The 18735-nt window shown below is 47.1% G+C and overlaps 1 pseudogene; it reads right to left on the bottom strand.

Moving 5' to 3' along the window:
- The window catches only part of LOC112235104, a 130201-nt pseudogene extending 111798 nt beyond the window's left edge, over nucleotides 1-18403 (bottom strand).
- Nucleotides 18404-18735: the final 332 nt, after the last annotated feature.

Below are 18735 nucleotides of genomic sequence, written 5' to 3'. Positions count from 1 at the left end.
CAAGGCCTGCACTCTGGAGTGGGATTCGTTTTGGAGGTGGAGGGTCCGTCATGGTCTGGCGCAGTGTGTCACTGCATCAACGGACTGAGCTTGTTGTCATTGCAGGCAATCTCAATGCTGTGCATTACAGGGAAGATATCCTCCTCCCTCATGTGGTACCCTTCCTGCAGGCTCATCCTGACATGACCCTACAGCATGACAATTCCACCAGCCATACTGCTCTTCTGTGCGTGATTTCCTGCAAGACTCAGACTCCTCCCCCAGACCACCACACCAGGATGTGCTCAGAGACTCCTCCCCCAGACCACCACACCAGGATGTGCTCAGAGACTCCTCCCCCAGACCACCACACCAGGATGTGCTCAGAGACTCCTCCCCCAGACCACCACACCAGGATCAGAGAATTGGCTCACTGTGTTCTGTAGTTTCAGAACATTGGCCAACAGCAACCAGCTGCAGGGAAAAATAGAGTGAGCTTACATTTTCCAGACACCAACATTACATCAATTGCATCCAAGGAAAATGTCCCAACTGTTCAAAGTTTATTTCATTTTCCTTCTTAGTATTACTGGTTGTGAGCTCTGAGCTCCCCAGTTTGCTGAGCTAACCAGTTTGCTGAGCTAACCAGTTTGCTGAGCTCCCCAGTTTGCTGAGCTCCCCAGTTTGCTGAGCTAACCAGTTTTGAAGCCTCGGTTGTGGCCTTGAGGAAGAATAGATCAGAGGCAAGGATCTTTAGGGAGGGAGGGAGGGAGGGAGGGAGGGAGGGAGGGAGGGAGGGAGGGAGGGAGGGAGGGAGGGAGGGAGGGAGGGAGGGAGGGAGGGAGGGAGGGAGGGAGGGAGGGAGGGAGGGAGGGAGGGAGGGAGGGAGGGAGGGAGGGAGGGAGGGAGGGACAAAAGGCTTAGTAACTACTAATGCCGAGCGATTAACCAAATTGTCTGTTATTTCTCGGGTTTTAAACAACTAAACTTCAATTATTTAAATATCATTTTGTTGTCGTTTTCCTTCTGTGAGCTCAATGCACACATCGCAGTTTCCCTAGAGATAAATCAGATCCAGCCTGTACTGTGCAATGTTGTAGGGAGTTGTAGTTTCCAACAAGCCAACATTCTACATAGTTTAGCTCATAAAACTACAATGACCATAATTAATTGTGCATCTACTTGTCCAGTCTGTTTCTTTTAAGACTGTTACTGAAGAGAGAAGATGGTGAGTTGATACAGAGAACAGTTTCCTCCTTTACCAACTAGCTGCAGCTGTACAGCCATGGTGCTAGGTGGTGCGGTAATAAATGAGCCTAGTCGCTACCTAAGTCTAGCCACTGAGCTCTCTTTCCTTAGTAGGATACGCTACTAACATATGGTGAGCATGTTTAATACATACAACTTTATACTCCCAAAGGACCATGTGTATTATTCTCTACTATTTAACTGGTTGGTCCGACCTGGTGCTTGGTGGGAATGGCATGGGTTTGCAGGTTGTATAGCCGAGCGAACTCTGCAGCTCTGCAGGAAGGGTATTAATTACCAAGCGTTTGGGGTTCTGGCTTGTTAGGATATTCAACAGAGGGTTACATTTATACAAAATGTTGAATTTTACTGTGTTTGTTTTCCTATTTACTTAATTAAATGTTCTACATGAAAATACATGATCTAAGTGATTGAGTTGGTCTTTAGTAGTTATAAATGTAGGCCATATTTACTTTGAAGAGCTACTACAATAGTGACAGGATATCAAATAAAACATTTTATTACAGTGAAGGTAACAACACATCTGCCACACTGATCCTCAACACTGGAGCCCCCCAGGGGTGCGTGCTCAGTCCCCTCCTGTACTCACTGTTCACCCACGACTGCATGGCCAGGCACGACTCTAACACCATCATTAAGTTTGCAGACAACACAACAGTGGTAGGCCTGATCACCGACAACGATGAGACAGCCTATAGGGAGGAGGTCAGAGACCTGGCCGGGTGGTGCCAGAATAACAACCTGTCCCTCAACGTAACCAAGACTAAGGAGATGATTGTGGACTACAGGAAAAGGAGGACTGAGCACGTCCCCATTCTCATCGACGGGGCTGCAGTGAAGCAGGTTGAGAGCAGGTTGAGAGTTCCTTGGTGTCCACATCAACAAACTAGAACGGTCCAAACACACCAAGACAGTCATGAAGAGGGCACGACAAAACCTATTCCCCCTCAGGAATATAAAAAGATTTGGCATGGGTTCTGAGATCCTCAAAAGGATTTATACAGCTGCACCATCGAGAGCATCCTGACTAGTTGCATCACTGCCTGATACGGCAATTGCTCGGCCTCCGACTGCAAGGCACTACAGAGGGTAGTACGGCCCAGTACATCACTGGGGCTAAGCAGCCTGCCATCCAGGACCTCTACACCAGACGGTGTCAGAGGAAGGCCCTAAAAATTGTCAAAGACCCCAGCCACCTTAGTCATAGACGGTTCTCTCTCCTACCGCATGGCAAGCCGGAGGCTTCTCAATAGTTTTTACCCCCAACCCATAAGACTCCTGAACTGGTAATCAAATGGCTACCCAGACTATTTGCACAGTCTTTTTACTGTTGTTTTATTTCTTTACTTATCTATTGTTCACCTAACAACTTTTCTGCACTATTGGTTAGAGCCTGTTGGTAAACATTTCACTGTAAGGTCTACTACACCTGTTGTATTCAGCATTTCACTGTGAGGTCTACTACACCTGTTGTATTCAGCATTTCACTGTGAGGTCTACTACACCTGTTGTATTCAGCATTTCACTGTAAGGTCTACTACACCTGTTGTATTCAGCATTTCACTGTGAGGTCTACTACACCTGTTGTATTCAGCATTTCACTGTGAGGTCTACTACACCTGTTGTATTCAGCATTTCACGTATTCAGGTGACAAACGTTGATTTGATTTGAATAATATCTACCTTTATTGTTTATTCTGTGTTAAAGCATTCAACCCACATAATGCACAGTGCATTTAAAATAAAAACAAACCAAAATCAGTGATTATTTTTTTAATAATAAATCGAACCGACCTCAAAAAGAGCACTAATCGCTACCAGCTTTTCCATCTCCCTCTCGAAGTGAGTCCGGGATTCCTTCTCCAGTTTAAAAAGGCCTTTTAAGCCCTGCAACCCTTCAGGCCTTCTTCATTCGATCTCACTAACTGCCCATCATTAGAGGGTCGAGTCCTGCTTAAACTGGGCCAGGGGGATTACACTAGATGACTTTACCCTACACCATGTCTGGGAAAAAAATAGCAACCTATTCCCTACATAGTGCGTTACTTTTGACCAGCGCCTATTAGGGACACCCAAAAGTAGTGCACTGTGTAGGGAATATTTTGGGACACAGACAAACTCTAATACTAAATGGTCCGTTCAGACCCACAGACTGATGACATATCTGACCTGACAGAGCTTGGCCCACATGTATTTATATAAAAGACACACACACACACACACACACACACACATTTGGGGTCACTTAGAAATGTCCTGTGTTTTTGAAAAAGCACATTTTTTGTCCATTAAAATAATATCAAATTGATCAGAAATACAGTGTAGACATTGTTAATGTTGTAAATGACTATTGTAGCTGGAAATGGCTTGTTTTTAATGGAAAATCTACATAGGCGTACAGAGGCCCATTATCAGCAACCATCACTCCTGTGTTCCAATGCCACGTTGCGTTAGCTAATCCAAGTTTATCATTTTAAAAGGCTAATTGATCATTAGAAAACCCTTTGCAATTATGATAGAACAGCTGAAAACTGTTGTTCTCATTAAAGAAGCAATAAAACTGGCCTTCTTTAGTCTAGTTGAGTATCTGAAGCATCAGCACTTGTGGGTTCGATTATAGGCTCAAAAGGGTCAGGAACAAAGACCTTTCTTCTGAAACTCATCAGTCTATTCTTGTTCTGAGAAATTGCCAAGAAAACTGAAGAAAACTGAAGATCTTGTACAACGCTGTGTGCTACTCCCATCACAGAACAGCGCAAACTGGCTCTAACCAGAAAATAAAGAGGAGTGGGAGGCCCCGGTGCACAACTGAGCAAGAGGACAAGTATATTAGAGTGTCTAGTTTGAGAAACAGACACCTCACAAGTCCTCAACTGGCAGCTTCATTAAATAGTACCCGCAAAACACCAGTCTCAACATCAACATCAACAGTGAAGAGGCAACTCCGGGATGCTGGCCTTCTAGGCAGAGTTCCTCTGTCCAGTCTCAACGTCAACAGTGAAGAGGCAACTCCGGGATGCTGGCCTTCTAGGTAGAGTTCCTCTGTCCAGTCTCAACGTCAACAGTGAAGAGGCAACTCCGGGATGCTGGCCTTCTAGGCAGAGTTCCTCTGTCCAGTGTCTCTGTTCTTTTGCCCATCTTAATCTTTTCTTTTCTTTTTATTTGCCAGTCTGAGATATGGCTTTTTCTTTGCAACTCTGCCAATGTTGACAGGGGCCTGTCTGGCCCGCCTTTTCCTGTAGTCCACAATCAGCTCCTTTGTCTTGATCCCGTTGAGGTTATTGTCCTGGCACCACACGGTCAGATCTCTGAACCGCCTCATTGTTGTCGGTGATCAGTCCTACCACTTGATGGCGTTGTGCGCGACCACACAATCGTGGGTGAATACGGTGTACAGGATGGGATTAAGTACACCCACTGATGGGTGTTGGTCAGAGTGGAGGATGTTACCTACCCTCACCCCCTGGGGAGGCCTGTCAGTAAGTCCAGGTTCCAGCTGCAGACGGAGGTGTTCAGTAACAGGGTCCTGAGCTTGGAGGGGAGAACAGTGTTGAATGCTGAGATCAATGAACATCATCATCATCATTACATATGGCAGGTTACCTTGGCGTTCTTGGACACGGGGACTATGGTGGTCTGCTTAAAACAAGTTGCTATTATAGACCGGGTCAGGGACCGGTTGAAAATGTAATTGAAGACACTTGGCAGCTGGTCAGTGCATGCTCTGAGGATGTGGTATTCCATTTGGCCCTGTGGCCTTGCGAATGTTAACCTGTTTAAAAGGTCGGCCATGGAAAGTGAGATCAACCAGTTGTCTGGAACAGCTGGTGTTCTCATACATGGTTCAATATTGCTTCCCTCGATGCAAGCATAGAATGTATTTAGCTTATCTGGTAGGCTCTGGTTCTCTGGCTCTTATCTGGTAGGGTCACTGTGCAGCTCACGGTTGGATTTCCCTTTGTAATCTGTGATAGATGTGGCAGTGCTTGTAAGAGCATCAGAGCCTAGTAAGGTTCGATCATAGTCTGGACTTATGTTTTGACGTTTTGATGGTTCGTCAGACGTCTTAGCAGGATTTCTTATAAGCATCCTGATTAGTTTCCCGCTCTTTGAAAATGGCAGGTCCAGCCGTTAGCTCAGTGCGGATGTTGCCTGTAATCCATGGCTTCTGGTTGGGGTATGTACGTACGGTCACTTTGCAGACAACATCGTCAATGCATTGATTAATGAACTCCTCAAATGTTATGGGATGAATCCTGTAACATGCTCCATCCAGTCTGCTATCAAAACAGTCCTGTACCTTAGCATCCACTTCATACAACCACTTCCGTATTGAGCGCGTCACTGGTACTTCCTGTGTGTGTGTGTGTGTGTGTGTGTGTGTGTGTGTATACAGTCTCACTCTAAAATGTCAGAGACAGGGTGTGTTGTGGGTACTTAGCACACGTCTCTTTATCCAGAACGGTGACATCATGCTAGGTCAACACACCCTGGCGCTGACATTTTACAGAGAAAACACAAACACCATCATAAAACCTGTCTCTATTGGACTGGAGTGCCACCAGAGACTTATTCACGCTGTCTATTTCCAATGAAGCAAGAGAAAAGCACTGATTTTGTCACTTTTATGAAAAGCAAAACGTAATCTTCTTGTTGCTGGTGAGGGAGATGGCACCATATTCCCTACATATTGCACTACTGTAGACCAGGACCCATAGTGCACTACTGTAGACCAGGACCCATAGTGCACTACTGTAGACCAGGGCTCATAGTGCACTACTGTAGATCAGGACCCAGAGGGCACTACTGTAGACCAGGACCCAGAGGGCACTACTGTAGACCAGGACCCAGAGGGCACTACTGTAGACCAGGAGGGAGGGAGGGAGGGGACAGAGGGCACTACTGAGACCAGGAGGGAGGGAGGGAGGGGACAGAGTAGCGAGACAGGAGGGAGGGAGGGGACAGAGTAGCGAGACAGGAGGGAGGGAGGGGACAGAGTAGCGAGACAGGAGGGAGGGAGGGGACAGAGTAGAGAGACAGGAGGGAGGGAGGGGGAGGGGACAGATGGAGGGAGGGACAGGGAGCGAGACAGGAGGGAGGGAGGGGACAGAGTAGAGAGACGGGAGGGAGGGAGGGAGGGGACAGAGTAGAGAGACGGGAGGGAGGGAGGGAGGGGAGAGGGAGGGAGGAGGGGACATAGTAGCGAGACGGGAGGGAGGGAAAGGACAGAGTAGCGAGACGGGAGGGAGGGGACAGAGTAGCGAGACGGGAGGGAATGGACAGAGTAGCGAGACGGGAGGGAATGGACTAGAGACGGGAGGGAGGGGACAGACCCTGGATCATTGTTACTCTAACTTCCGCGACGCATATAAGGCCCTGCCCCGCCCCCCTTTCGGAAAAGCTGACCACGACTCCATTTTGTTGATCCCTGCCTACAGACAGAAACTAAAACAAGAGGCCCCCACGCTGAGGTCTGTCCAACGCTGGTCCGACCAAGCTGACTCCACACTCCAAGACTGCTTCCATCACGTGGACTGGGAGATGTTTCGTATTGCGTCAGACAACATTGACGAATACGCTGATTCGGTGTGCGAGTTCATTAGAACGTGCGTTGAAGATGTCGTTCCCATAGCAACGATTAAAACATTCCCTAACCAGAAACCGTGGATTGATGGCAGCATTCGTGTGAAACTGAAGGCGCGAACCACTGCTTTTAATCAGGGCAAGGTGTCTGGTAACATGACTGAAATCAAACAGTGCAGCTATTCCCTCCGCAAGGCTATCAAACAAGCTAAGCGCCAGTACAGAGACAAAGTAGAATCTCAATTCAACGGCTCAGACACAAGAGACATGTGGCAGGGTCTACAGTCAATCACGGACTACAGGAAGAAACCCAGCCCAGTCACGGACCAGGATGTCTTGCTCCCAGGCAGACTAAATAACTTTTTTGCCCGCTTTGAGGACAATATAGTGCCACTGACACGGCCTGCAACGGAATCATGCGGTCTCTCCTTCACTGCAGCCGAAGTGAGTAAGACATTTAAACGTGTTAACCCTCGCAAGGCTGCAGGCCCAGACGGCATCCCCAGCCGCGCCCTCAGAGCATGCGCAGACCAGCTGGCCGGTGTGTTTACGGACATATTCAATCAATCCCTACACCAGTCTGCTGTTCCCACATGCTTCAAGAGGGCCACCATTGTTCCTGTTCCCAAGAAAGCTAAGGTAACTGAGCTAAACGAGTACCGCCCTGTAGCACTCACATCCGTCATCATGAGGTGCTTTGAGAGACTAGTCAAGGACCATATCACCTCCACCCTACCTGACACCCTAGACCCACTCCAATTTGCTTACCGCCCAAATAGGTCCACAGACGATGCAATCTCAACCACACTGCACACTGCCCTAACCCATCTGGACAAGAGGAATACCTATGTGAGAATGCTGTTCATCGACTACAGCTCGGCATTCAACACCATAGTACCCTCCAAGCTCGTCATCAAGCTCGAGACCCTGGGTCTCGACCCTGCCCTGTGCAACTGGGTTCTGGACTTCCTGACGGGCCGCCCCCAGGTGGTGAGGGTAGGCAACAACATCTCCTCCCCGCTGATCCTCAACACTGGGGCCCCACAAGGGTGCGTTCTGAGCCCTCTCCTGTACTCCCTGTTCACCCACGACTGCGTGGCCATGCACGCCTCCAACTCAATCATCAAGTTTGCGGACGACACAACAGTGGTAGGCTTGATTACCAACAACGACGAGACGGCCTACAGGGAGGAGGTGAGGGCCCTCGGAGTGTGGTGTCAGGAAAATAACCTCACACTCAACGTCAACAAAACTAAGGAGATGATTGTGGACTTCAGGAAACAGCAGAGGGAACACCCCCATCCACATCGATGGAACAGTAGTGGAGAGGGTAGCAAGTTTTAAGTTCCTCGGCATACACATCACAGACAAACTGAATTGGTCCACTCACACAGACAGCATCGTGAGGAAGGCGCAGCAGCGCCTCTTCAACCTCAGGAGGCTGAAGAAATTCGGCTTGTCACCAAAAGCACTCACAAACTTCTACAGATGCACAATCGAGAGCATCCTGGCGGGCTGTATCACCGCCTGGTATGGCAACTGCACCGCCCTCAACCGTAAGGCTCTCCAGAGGGTAGTGAGGTCTGCACAACGCATCACCGGGGGCAAACTACCTGCCCTCCAGGACACCTACACCACCCGATGCTACAGGAAGGCCATAAAGATCATCAAGGACATCAACCACCCGAGCCACTGCCTGTTCACCCCGCTATCATCCAGAAGGCGAGGTCAGTACAGGTGCATCAAAGCTGGGATCGAGAGACTGAAAAACAGCTTCTATCTCAAGGCCATCAGACTGTTAAACAGCCACCACTAACATTGAGTGGCTACTGCCAACACACTGTCAATGACACTGACTCTACTCCAGCCACTTTAATAATGGGAATTGATGGGAAATGATGTAAATATATCACTAGCCACTTTAAACAATGCTACCTTATATAATGTTACTTACCCTACATTATTCATCTCATATGTATACGTATATACTGTACTCTATATCATCTACTGCATCCTTATGTAATACATGTATCACTAGCCACTTTAACTATGCCACTTTGTTTACATACTCATCTCATATGTATATACTGTACTCGATATCATCTACTGTATCTTGCCTATGCTGCTCTGTACCATCACTCATTCATATATCCTTATGTACATATTCTTTATCCCCTTACACTGTGTATAAGACAGTAGTTTTTTGGAATTGTTAGTTAGATTACTTGTTCGTTATTACTGCATTGTCGGAACTAGAAGCACAAGCATTTCGCTACACTCGCATTAACATCTGCTAACCATGTGTATGTGACAAATAAAATTTGATTTGATTTGATTTGATTTAGAGTAGCGAGACGGGAGGGAGGGAGGGGACAGAGTAGAGAGACGGGGGAGGGAGGGGGACGAGACGGGGAGGGAGGGAATGGACAGTAGCGAGACGGGAGGGAGGGAGGGGACAATAGCGAGACGGGAGGGAGGGAGGGGACAGAGTAGCGAGACGGGAGGGAGGGAGGGGACAGAGTGTAGCGAGACGGGAGGGAGGGAGGGGACAATAGCGAGACGGGAGGGAGGGAAGGGACAGTGTAGCGAGACGGGAGGGAGGGAGGGGACAGAGTAGCGAGACGGGAGGGAGGGAGGGGACAGAGTAGCGAGACGGGAGGGAGGGAGGGGACAGAGTAGCGAGACGGGAGGGAGGGAGGGGACAGAGTAGAGAGACAGCAGCAGTATTTACCACAAAGCATGTTTACTGGCTGGCCAGCAGCAGCTTCAACCAAACATTTACAGGAAGGCGATCTATTTCCGGTAGATTCTGTCTAACATGGTTTTGTTAAGTATAAAGACAACAGAGCCCGTGTGAACGTGTTTGAAAACGAGCCGTCTCAGTCAGTCTGTCCATAGCTAACATAGCCCCTCGGCATCTCGTAAAAGAGACATTTGACACTGTGTCTAGAATGTTCCTGTGACATTTCCTTCCATATGGAAGAGTCACCTCTGACCCCTGTGTTTTAGGGTGTTCTGAGAGAAGAATACTAGTGAGCTCCAGACCAGCAGGAAGAAAGGCAGTCTTCTCCAACTGTCCTTCTATACTGAACAAAAATATAAAACGCAACATGTAAAGTCTTGGTCTCATGTTTCATGAGCTGAAATAAAAAGATCCCAGAAAATGTTCCATAAAAACAAACATATTTTTATCAAATGTTTTTGCACAAGTTTGTTTACATGCCTGTTAGTGAGCATTTCTCCTTTGCCAAGATAATCCATCCACCTCACAGGTGTGGCATATAAAGAAGCTGATTACACAGCATGATCGTTACACAGGTGCACCTTGTGCTGGGGGAGAATAAAAGGCCACTCTAAAATGTGCAGTTGTGTCACACAAGACAATGCCACAGATGTCTCAAGTTTTGAGGTTGTGTGCAATTGGCATGCTGACTGCAGGAATGTCCACCAGATCTGTTGCCAGAGACTTGAATGTTAATTTCTCTACCACAAGCCGCCTCCAACGTCAGTCTAGAGAATTTGGCAGTACGTCCAACTGGCCTCACAACCACAAACCACACTGATTTCATCAGCTGATTTAGCTTGTTGTGGTCAGTCTGCTGCTAGCTTCACTGCTAGCTTCACTGAAACACAGGAATGGAATGTTAGCAAACTAAAGACGTTAGGCTCTGATAAACAGCATGTAGCTTGTCATTTATTTAGGATAGTTTGGACAGCTTCAAAATCATGTGAAAGATGCAGATCTCGTACTAACATTACAGCATTTGTTCAATTCTTATTTTTCCCATATACCTTTCTCACTGGAGGGATCTCAGGCCCAGTTACTGAGAGCGACTTTAATTTAAAGTTTCTGACATTTCAAGCCTTGAGCATCTTTGACCTTTGTCTGATATGTTCATCTTTTATGTCTCATGTAACTGCGTTTTAGGCCCAAAAGGATAAAAGTGAGCCATTCTGACACAGAGGCTGCTTCCCCAATGGTACCTTTCGACCAGGGCCCTATCATCCCAAATCACACCATATTCCCTATATAGTCCACTGCTTTCGACCAGGGCCCTATCATCCCAAATCACACCATATTCCCTATATAGTACACTGCTTTCGACCAGGGCCCTATCATCCCAAATCACACCATATTCCCTATATAGTCCACTGCTTTCGACCAGGGCCCTATCATCCCAAATCACACCATATTCCCTATATAGTCCACTGCTTTCGACCAGGGCCCTATCATCCCAAATCACACCATATTCCCTATATAGTGCACTGCTTTCGACCAGGGCCCATTAGGGATTAGGGTGTAATTTAGGACAATAGGGCGCAGGTCAAAAGTAGTGCACTATATTAGGAACATTTATGATGATCTTGGACCCTTTATGATAACGGCACTGTGATTATACATTTTGTGGAAAGTTGGGAATTTGTTTCCTAACGTAAACATTTACACCTCTACTATGTCCTATATATTCCCTACGGGACCTGGTCAATAGTAGTGAACTATCTAGGGCAGGAGTAGGCAACCCTGGTCCTGGGAAAATGGTAATTAAACTAATGGCTGATACAATGCTTCAATATTACTGGCACTTCATGTTTTGGATAAATTAACCGACCGGGAAGACCAGGTGTGTTGGGTTCCAACCCGACCGGGAAGACCAGGTGTGTTGGGTTCCAACCCGACCGGGAAGACCAGGTGTGTTGGGTTCCAACCCGACCGGGAAGACCAGGTGTGTTGGGTTCCAACCCGACCGGGAAGACCAGGTGTGTTGGGTTCCAACCCGACCGGGAAGACCAGGTGTGTTGGGTTCCAACCCGACCGGGAAGACCAGGTGTGTTGGGTTTAAAGACCAATCAAGTAGCTCCGTCTGTCAGGTGTGGTGCCTAGTTGGAACAAAATCTGGCAGTACATTTGGCACTCCAGGAACAGGGTTACCTATCCCTGATATATGGTGCCATTTGGAACGTATCCTAGGACATTTTACAGTGTCTCTCGAAGTCAACCTAACTGTTCTTCTGGCTAATGTTTTACAAGTGAAGGGGACAGGACACCTGTTTATAATGACCTCCTGTCTATTCCATAACAAAACCTTCACTCTGGCTGTGTGCATGACTGCTTAGTATTATGACATACTAAAACATAAATGAACACACACAGTGGCTAGTCACATAAACACAACGTGAGTGTGTGAGTGAGTCTTTCTCACAGATAAAACTACAGCCTTACTCTCAAGTTAGGTTCAATCACACAGAAACACTACATTCATTCTACCACATATTCATTTCAAGTCAGTGTTTTCATGTAGAGTTGAGAAGGTAGAGAAGGTAGAGAGAGAGAAGAGTTGATAAGGTAGAGGAGAGAGGAGAGAGAGAAGAGTTGATAAGGTAGAGGAGAGAGGAGAGAGAGAAGAGTTGATAAGGTAGAGGAGAGAGGAGAGAGAGAAGAGTTGATAAGGTAGAGGAGAGAGGAGAGAGAGAAGAGTTGATAAGGTAGAGGAGAGAGGAGAGAGAGAAGAGTTGATAAGGTAGAGGAGAGAGGAGAGAGAGAAGAGTTGATAAGGTAGAGGAGAGAGGAGAGAGAGAAGAGTTGATAAGGTAGAGGAGAGAGGAGAGAGAGAAGAGTTGATAAGGTAGAGGAGAGAGGAGAGAGAGAAGTGTTGATAAGGTAGAGGAGGAAGAGAGAGTGAAGAGTTGATAAGGTAGAGGAGGAAGAGAGAGTGAGAGAGAGGAGAGCTGAGAAAGAAGGAGAGAGAGAGAAGAGTTGAGAAAGTAGAGAGAGAAGAGTTGAGAAAGTAGAGGAGAGAGAGAAGGGCTACTTTTTGAGGATCCTCTCCAAAAAACTAAACTGCCACCTGGCATGAGTGATTGGTTGGCAGGATGAAAGCAGCGTCAGTGAGAACTACCTCGGCCTCCCCAAAAGCTGAGTGGAAGAAGGCTGAAGTGGATGGCATCCAACTAACGCGAGGTGTGGTGCAACCCGGAAAAAGTATTATTGATTAAGCTATAGTTTAGGCCTACTACATTACCTTAGAAATAAATATTCATCGGCCATATCTGCCTGCAAATGGTCCCACACCTATTAAGGCTATATTATACACAACGTAGCTCAAGAGAAAGCGGGAACAGGCGGGTACGGTATGAATAGCCAGTGTGAGCAGGCGGGTACGGTATGAATAGCCAGTGTGAGCAGGTGGGTACGGTATGAATAGCCAGTGTGAACAGGCGGGTACAGTATGAATAGCCAGTGTGAGCAGGTGGGTACAGTATGAATAGCCAGTGTGAGCAGGCGGGTACAGTATGAATAGCCAGTGTGAGCAGGTGGGTACGGTATGAATAGCCAGTGTGAACAGGCGGGTACGGTATGAATAGCCAGTGTGAGCAGGCGGGTACAGTATGAATAGCCAGTGTGAGCAGGTGGGTACAGTAGGTGGGTACGGTATGAATAGCCAGTGTGAGCAGGCGGGTACAGTATGAATAGCCAGTGTGAGCAGGCAGGTACGGTATGAATAGCCAGTGTGAACAGGCGGGTACAGTATGAATAGCCAGTGTGAGCAGGCGGGTACAGTATGAATAGCCAGCGAGAGCAGGTGGGTACAGTATGAAAAGCCAGTGTGGGCAGGTGGGTACAGTAGGCGGGTACAGTATGAATAGCCAGTGTGAGCAGGCGGGTACAGTATGAATAGCCAGCGAGAGCAGGTGGGTACAGTATGAAAAGCCAGTGTGAGCAGGTGGGTACAGTAGGCGGGTACGGTATGAATAGCCAGTGTGAGCAGGCGGGTACAGTAGGCGGGTACAGTATGAATAGCCAGCGAGAGCAGGCGGGTACAGTATGAAAAGCCAGTGATGATTCATTCAGAGATCCTCACTGAACTTCTGGAGAGAGTTTGCTGCACTGAAAGTAAAGGGGCTGAATAATTTTGCACGCCCAATTTTTCAGTTTTTGATTTGTTAAAAAAGTTTGAAATATCCAATAAATGTAGTTCCACTTCATGATTGTGTCCCACTTGTTGTTGATTCTTCACAAAAAAATACAGTTTTATATCTTTATGTTTGAAGCCTGAAATGTGGCAAAAGGTTGCAAAGTTCAAGGGGGCCGAATACTTTCGCAAGGCACTGTATATATATAAATACCTGGTTAAATAAAAGGTGAAATAAATCAACAACAAAAAAATGTCTATAGGTTCCCCTGACCCCTCCACAACAGAGACCAGCTAGATGTCTATAGGTCCCCTGACCCCTCCACAACAGAGACCAGCTAGAGGTCTATAGGTTCCCTCCACAACAGAGACCAGCTAGATGTCTATAGGTCCCCTGACCCCTCCACAACAGAGACCAGCTAGATGTCTATAGGTCCCCTGACCCCTCCACAACAGAGACCAGCTAGAGGTCTATAGGTTCCCTCCACAACAGAGACCAGCTAGATGTCTATAGGTTCCCCTGACCCCTCCACAACAGAGACCAGCTAGATGTCTATAGGTTCCCTGACCCCTCCACAACAGAGACCAGCTAGATGTCTATAGGTCCCCTGACCCCTCCACAACAGAGACCAGCTAGATGTCTATAGGTCCCCTCCACAACAGAGACCAGCTAGATGTCTATAGGTTCCCTCCACAACAGAGACCAGCTAGATGTCTATAGGTCCCCTCCACAACAGAGACCAGCTAGATGTCTATAGGTCCCCTCCACAACAGAGACCAGCTAGATGTCTATAGGTCCCCTCCACAACAGAGACCAGCTAGATGTCTATAGGTCCCCTCCACAACAGAGACCAGCTAGATGTCTATAGGTCCCCTCCACAACAGAGACCAGCTAGATGTCTATAGGTCCCCTCCACAACAGAGACCAGCTAGATGTCTATAGGTCCCCTCCACAACAGAGACCAGCTAGATGTCTATAGGTCCCCTCCACAACAGAGACCAGCTAGATGTCTATAGGTCCCCTCCACAACAGAGACCAGCTAGATGTCTATAAGACCCCTCCACAACAGAGACCAGCTAGATGTCTATAGGTTCCCCTGACCCCTCCACAACAGAGACCAGCTAGATGTCTATAGGTCCCCTGACCCCTCCACAACAGAGACCAGCTAGATGTCTATAGGTTCCCTCCACAACAGAGACCAGCTAGATGTCTATAGGACCCCTCCACAACAGAGACTAGCTAGATGTCTATAGGACCCCTCCACAAGAGACCAGCTAGATGTCTATAGGTTCCCTGACCCCTCCACAACAGAGACCAGCTAGATGTCTATAGGTCCCCTCCACAACAGAGACCAGCTAGATGTCTATAGGTCCCCTCCACAACAGAGACCAGCTAGATGTCTATAGGTCCCCTCCACAACAGAGACCAGCTAGATGGCTATAGGTTCCCTCCACAACAGAGACCAGCTAGATGTCTATAGGTCCCCTCCACAACAGAGACCAGCTAGATGTCTATAGGTCCCCTCCACAACAGAGACCAGCTAGATGTCTATAGGTCCCCTCTACAACAGAGACCAGCTAGATGTCTATAGGTCCCCTGACCCCTCCACAGCAGAGACCAGCTGTTTCAGATGAGGATGGAAGGACTTCAGATTCCTCACTGATGACAAATGCCTGTTAGATTTTTTCCCCTCCGTCTCAAAAAAGTATTTTTTTAAGGCACATTTTCTCATCTCCTCCCAACTGCATGTGCTGCCATAGAAATAGAAGGAATAGAACAGGCATCCCCATTCAATTCAAAGATGCAGCCATTGCAAGTGTCCCCGTAGGAGCAAAGCAGGAAGTACAAAACAGGAAGTGCTAATATACACAACTGTTCACAAGTTCGGGGTCACTTAGAAATGTCCCTGTTTTTGAAAGAAAAATATGCTTTTGTCCATTAAAATAATATAAAATTGATCAGAAATACAGTGTAGACATTGTTAATGTTGTAAATTACTATTGTAGCTGGAAATGTCAGATTTTTTTATGAAATATCTACATAGGCGTACAGAGGCCCATTATCAGCAACCATCACTCCTGTGTTCCAATGGCACGTTGTGCTAGCTAATCCAAGTTTATCATTTTAAAAGGCTAATTCATCATTAGAAAACCCTTTTGTAATTATGTTAGCTCGGCTGAAAACTGTTGTTCTGATTAAAGAAGCAATAAAACTGGCCTCCTTTAGACTAGTTGAGTATCTGGAGCATCAGCATTTGTGGGTTCGATTACAGGCTCAAAATGGCCAGGAACAAAGACCTTTCTTCTGAAACTCATCAGTCTATTCTTGTTCTGAGAAATTGCCAAGAAAACTGAAGAAAAACACCAGTCTCAACGTCAACAGTGAAGAAGCAACGCTGTTTTTAATGTTAAAAAATGACTTTCAACCCTTGAAACAATTGAAATATGGATTGTGTATGTGTGCCATTCAGAGGGTGCATGGGCAAGACTAAAAATGTAAGTGCCTTTGAACGGGGTATGGAAGTAGTAGGTGTCAGGCGCACTGGTTTGTGTCAAGAACTGCAACGCTGCTGGGTTTTTCCATACTCAACAAATTCCTGTGTGTATCAAGAATGTTCCACCAACCAAAGGACATCCAGCCAACTTGACACAACTGTGGGAAGCATCGGAGTCAACATGGGCCAGCATCCCTGGGGAACGCTTTCTACAGTCCATACCCTGACGAATTGAGGCTGTTGAGGGCAAACCTCCCATTTGGGGGTGGGGAGAGGGAGGGGTACAACTCAATATTAGGAAGGTGTTCTTAATGTTTTGTACACTCAGTGTAGATGTATGTAGGCTTATCTGATAGAGTTGTCTACCCTACCTGACACAAAGGAAACAGGACACGCTTATCTGATAGAGTTGTCTACCCTACCTGACACAAAGGAAACAGGACACACATAAGCAAATGTTCACATACAATCACTGCAGAGATTCATCACTGTATCCAACGCAATACAGCACAGCTGTGCCAGTAGTTGTTCATTTTATGGCCCTGCTCTCCGGCCCTCCGGCCCTGCTCTCCGGCCCTGCCCTCCGGCCCTGCCCTCCGGCCCTGCTCTCCGTCCGGCCCTGCTCTCCGTCCCTGCTCTCCGGCCCTACTCTCCGGCCCTGCTCTCCGGCCCCCTACTCTCTCCGGCCCTGCTCTCCGGCCCTACTCTCCGGCCCTACTCTCCGGCCCTACTCTCCGGCCCTACTCTCCGGCCCTACTCTCCGGCCCTACTCTCCGGCCCTACTGTGAAAGGTGGATTCAGCAGATGCAGAGATCAGGGTGTAGAATGCAACCTACATATGTTTATGACATTAACCCGTTCAGCCAATAAAAACAACCAGATTTTAGTCTGGCTCCAGAATTACATTACAACTAGCATGTGTTCGTCTGGGATGATCAAACTAGATGCTCATTCTCCAGTTAGAAATCCTGAGCGTAGAGGCAGCGTGACACCGTGAGATAAAGTCAACCCAGCCCTACGTCATCATTTACCGGGGACGCTTGTCTATACATTTTTTTATCTGACCATATACCTAGATTTTAGGCACGTGCTGAGCATCAGACAGGCCTGTCATCAGACTGAGGCAAGGTAACATCACTACAGCGGCTCTCTTTAACCACTAAACCAGCCTAATATACATTTTGTAAAGATTAATAGTTTGTTGAGATTAACATTTTAAAAAGGTGTCCTATTCGGTATTGCGTCCGAGATGAACCAACAGTTCTGCGATGAGAATCTGGAAATGACAGGATGTCAAATCCACAGACATTTAACACTGGGACGAGAACACGCCCATGTCAATGCCTCGCCGCGCCTCGATCATCTGTGTACGTCTAATTAACTATTTACATTCACGAAAGACAAAAACTAGGAACATGTTCCCAATTAGGGCTAGGATACTAAATCTAAACCTTTACTTGGCATTATTCTCTACGGCAATAGTGTTCACAGGCCAGGAACCCTCCAAGGCTTTCTCTCTGTGTGCTTGTCCATCCTGCGGCATAAACTACATATTCAATTTAGCCTGAAAACGTCTTTGCCAACTGCAGATGCCTTCAACTCTAATCTGCTGCCTTCGTTGAAATGCATGAACATGGTAGCAAGGTCTCCTAGTGCATTTTCGGCCTAGCGATAAATCCATGTTTATTATTGCATTCAAAATGTGCCATTTGTGTTTCCAAATGTCTCAATATCTCACCGCTGTAGAAATCTAGGCTATTTCATGGTAACCTGATGTGGTAATCCGATATAATAGTGTAACATTGTACAGCATTTTAACTGAACAGCCTCCAGTAAATCAATGCAATGTACATCTGAGATCATTTAACAAATGCAGCGCTAGAAAATAAAGGTGACTTTAACAAGAGAGAGAGAAAGCAAACGGATAACGTTACTTACTGTCACAAATCCAGAACGTTTTCCTCGGGAATCCAACGTAAAAACTGGTAGGTTTAAATGTGTCGCAAATCCGGGTGTCAATGCAATATTGTGGTGTTCAGAAGTGAACGGTTTTCACTGCCGTTACTGGCTCGCTGCTCCATTCCGGGGGAATCAGCCGGGAGTGCGCCTACATGGGATGCGCGTTCCCGAATTCCTGTTTCCTGTCCAGCCCGAAACCAACCCTGCAATCAGCCTCGACCAAATCAACCAACCAACCCTACAATCATTCTTGACCAATCAACCAAACCAAGCTAAAACAAACGCAATTTATTTGATAGGCAATCGTATACACTCACTGGACAGTTTATTAGGTACAACTTCTCTCTGGGAATGAATCGCTCATAGAGAGAGTGAGTCACGTGGCCATGGCTTGCTATATAAAGCCGGCAGACAGGCATGAAGGCCTTCAGGTAAAGAGCGTCTCTGGTTTGAAGTGGTGGGAATACAGGGTTTAGCTTTCAAGGAGCCTGAAAAGAGTGTTTGGCTTGGAAAAGTGTCATATTTTCAGAAAGAGTCAG

This window comes from Oncorhynchus tshawytscha, linkage group LG26 (assembly GCF_018296145.1).
Source record: "Oncorhynchus tshawytscha isolate Ot180627B linkage group LG26, Otsh_v2.0, whole genome shotgun sequence".
Taxonomy (NCBI): domain Eukaryota; kingdom Metazoa; phylum Chordata; class Actinopteri; order Salmoniformes; family Salmonidae; genus Oncorhynchus; species Oncorhynchus tshawytscha.
Note: the sequence above shows the minus strand (reverse complement) of the source record. Positions and strands in the feature narration are given on the sequence as shown.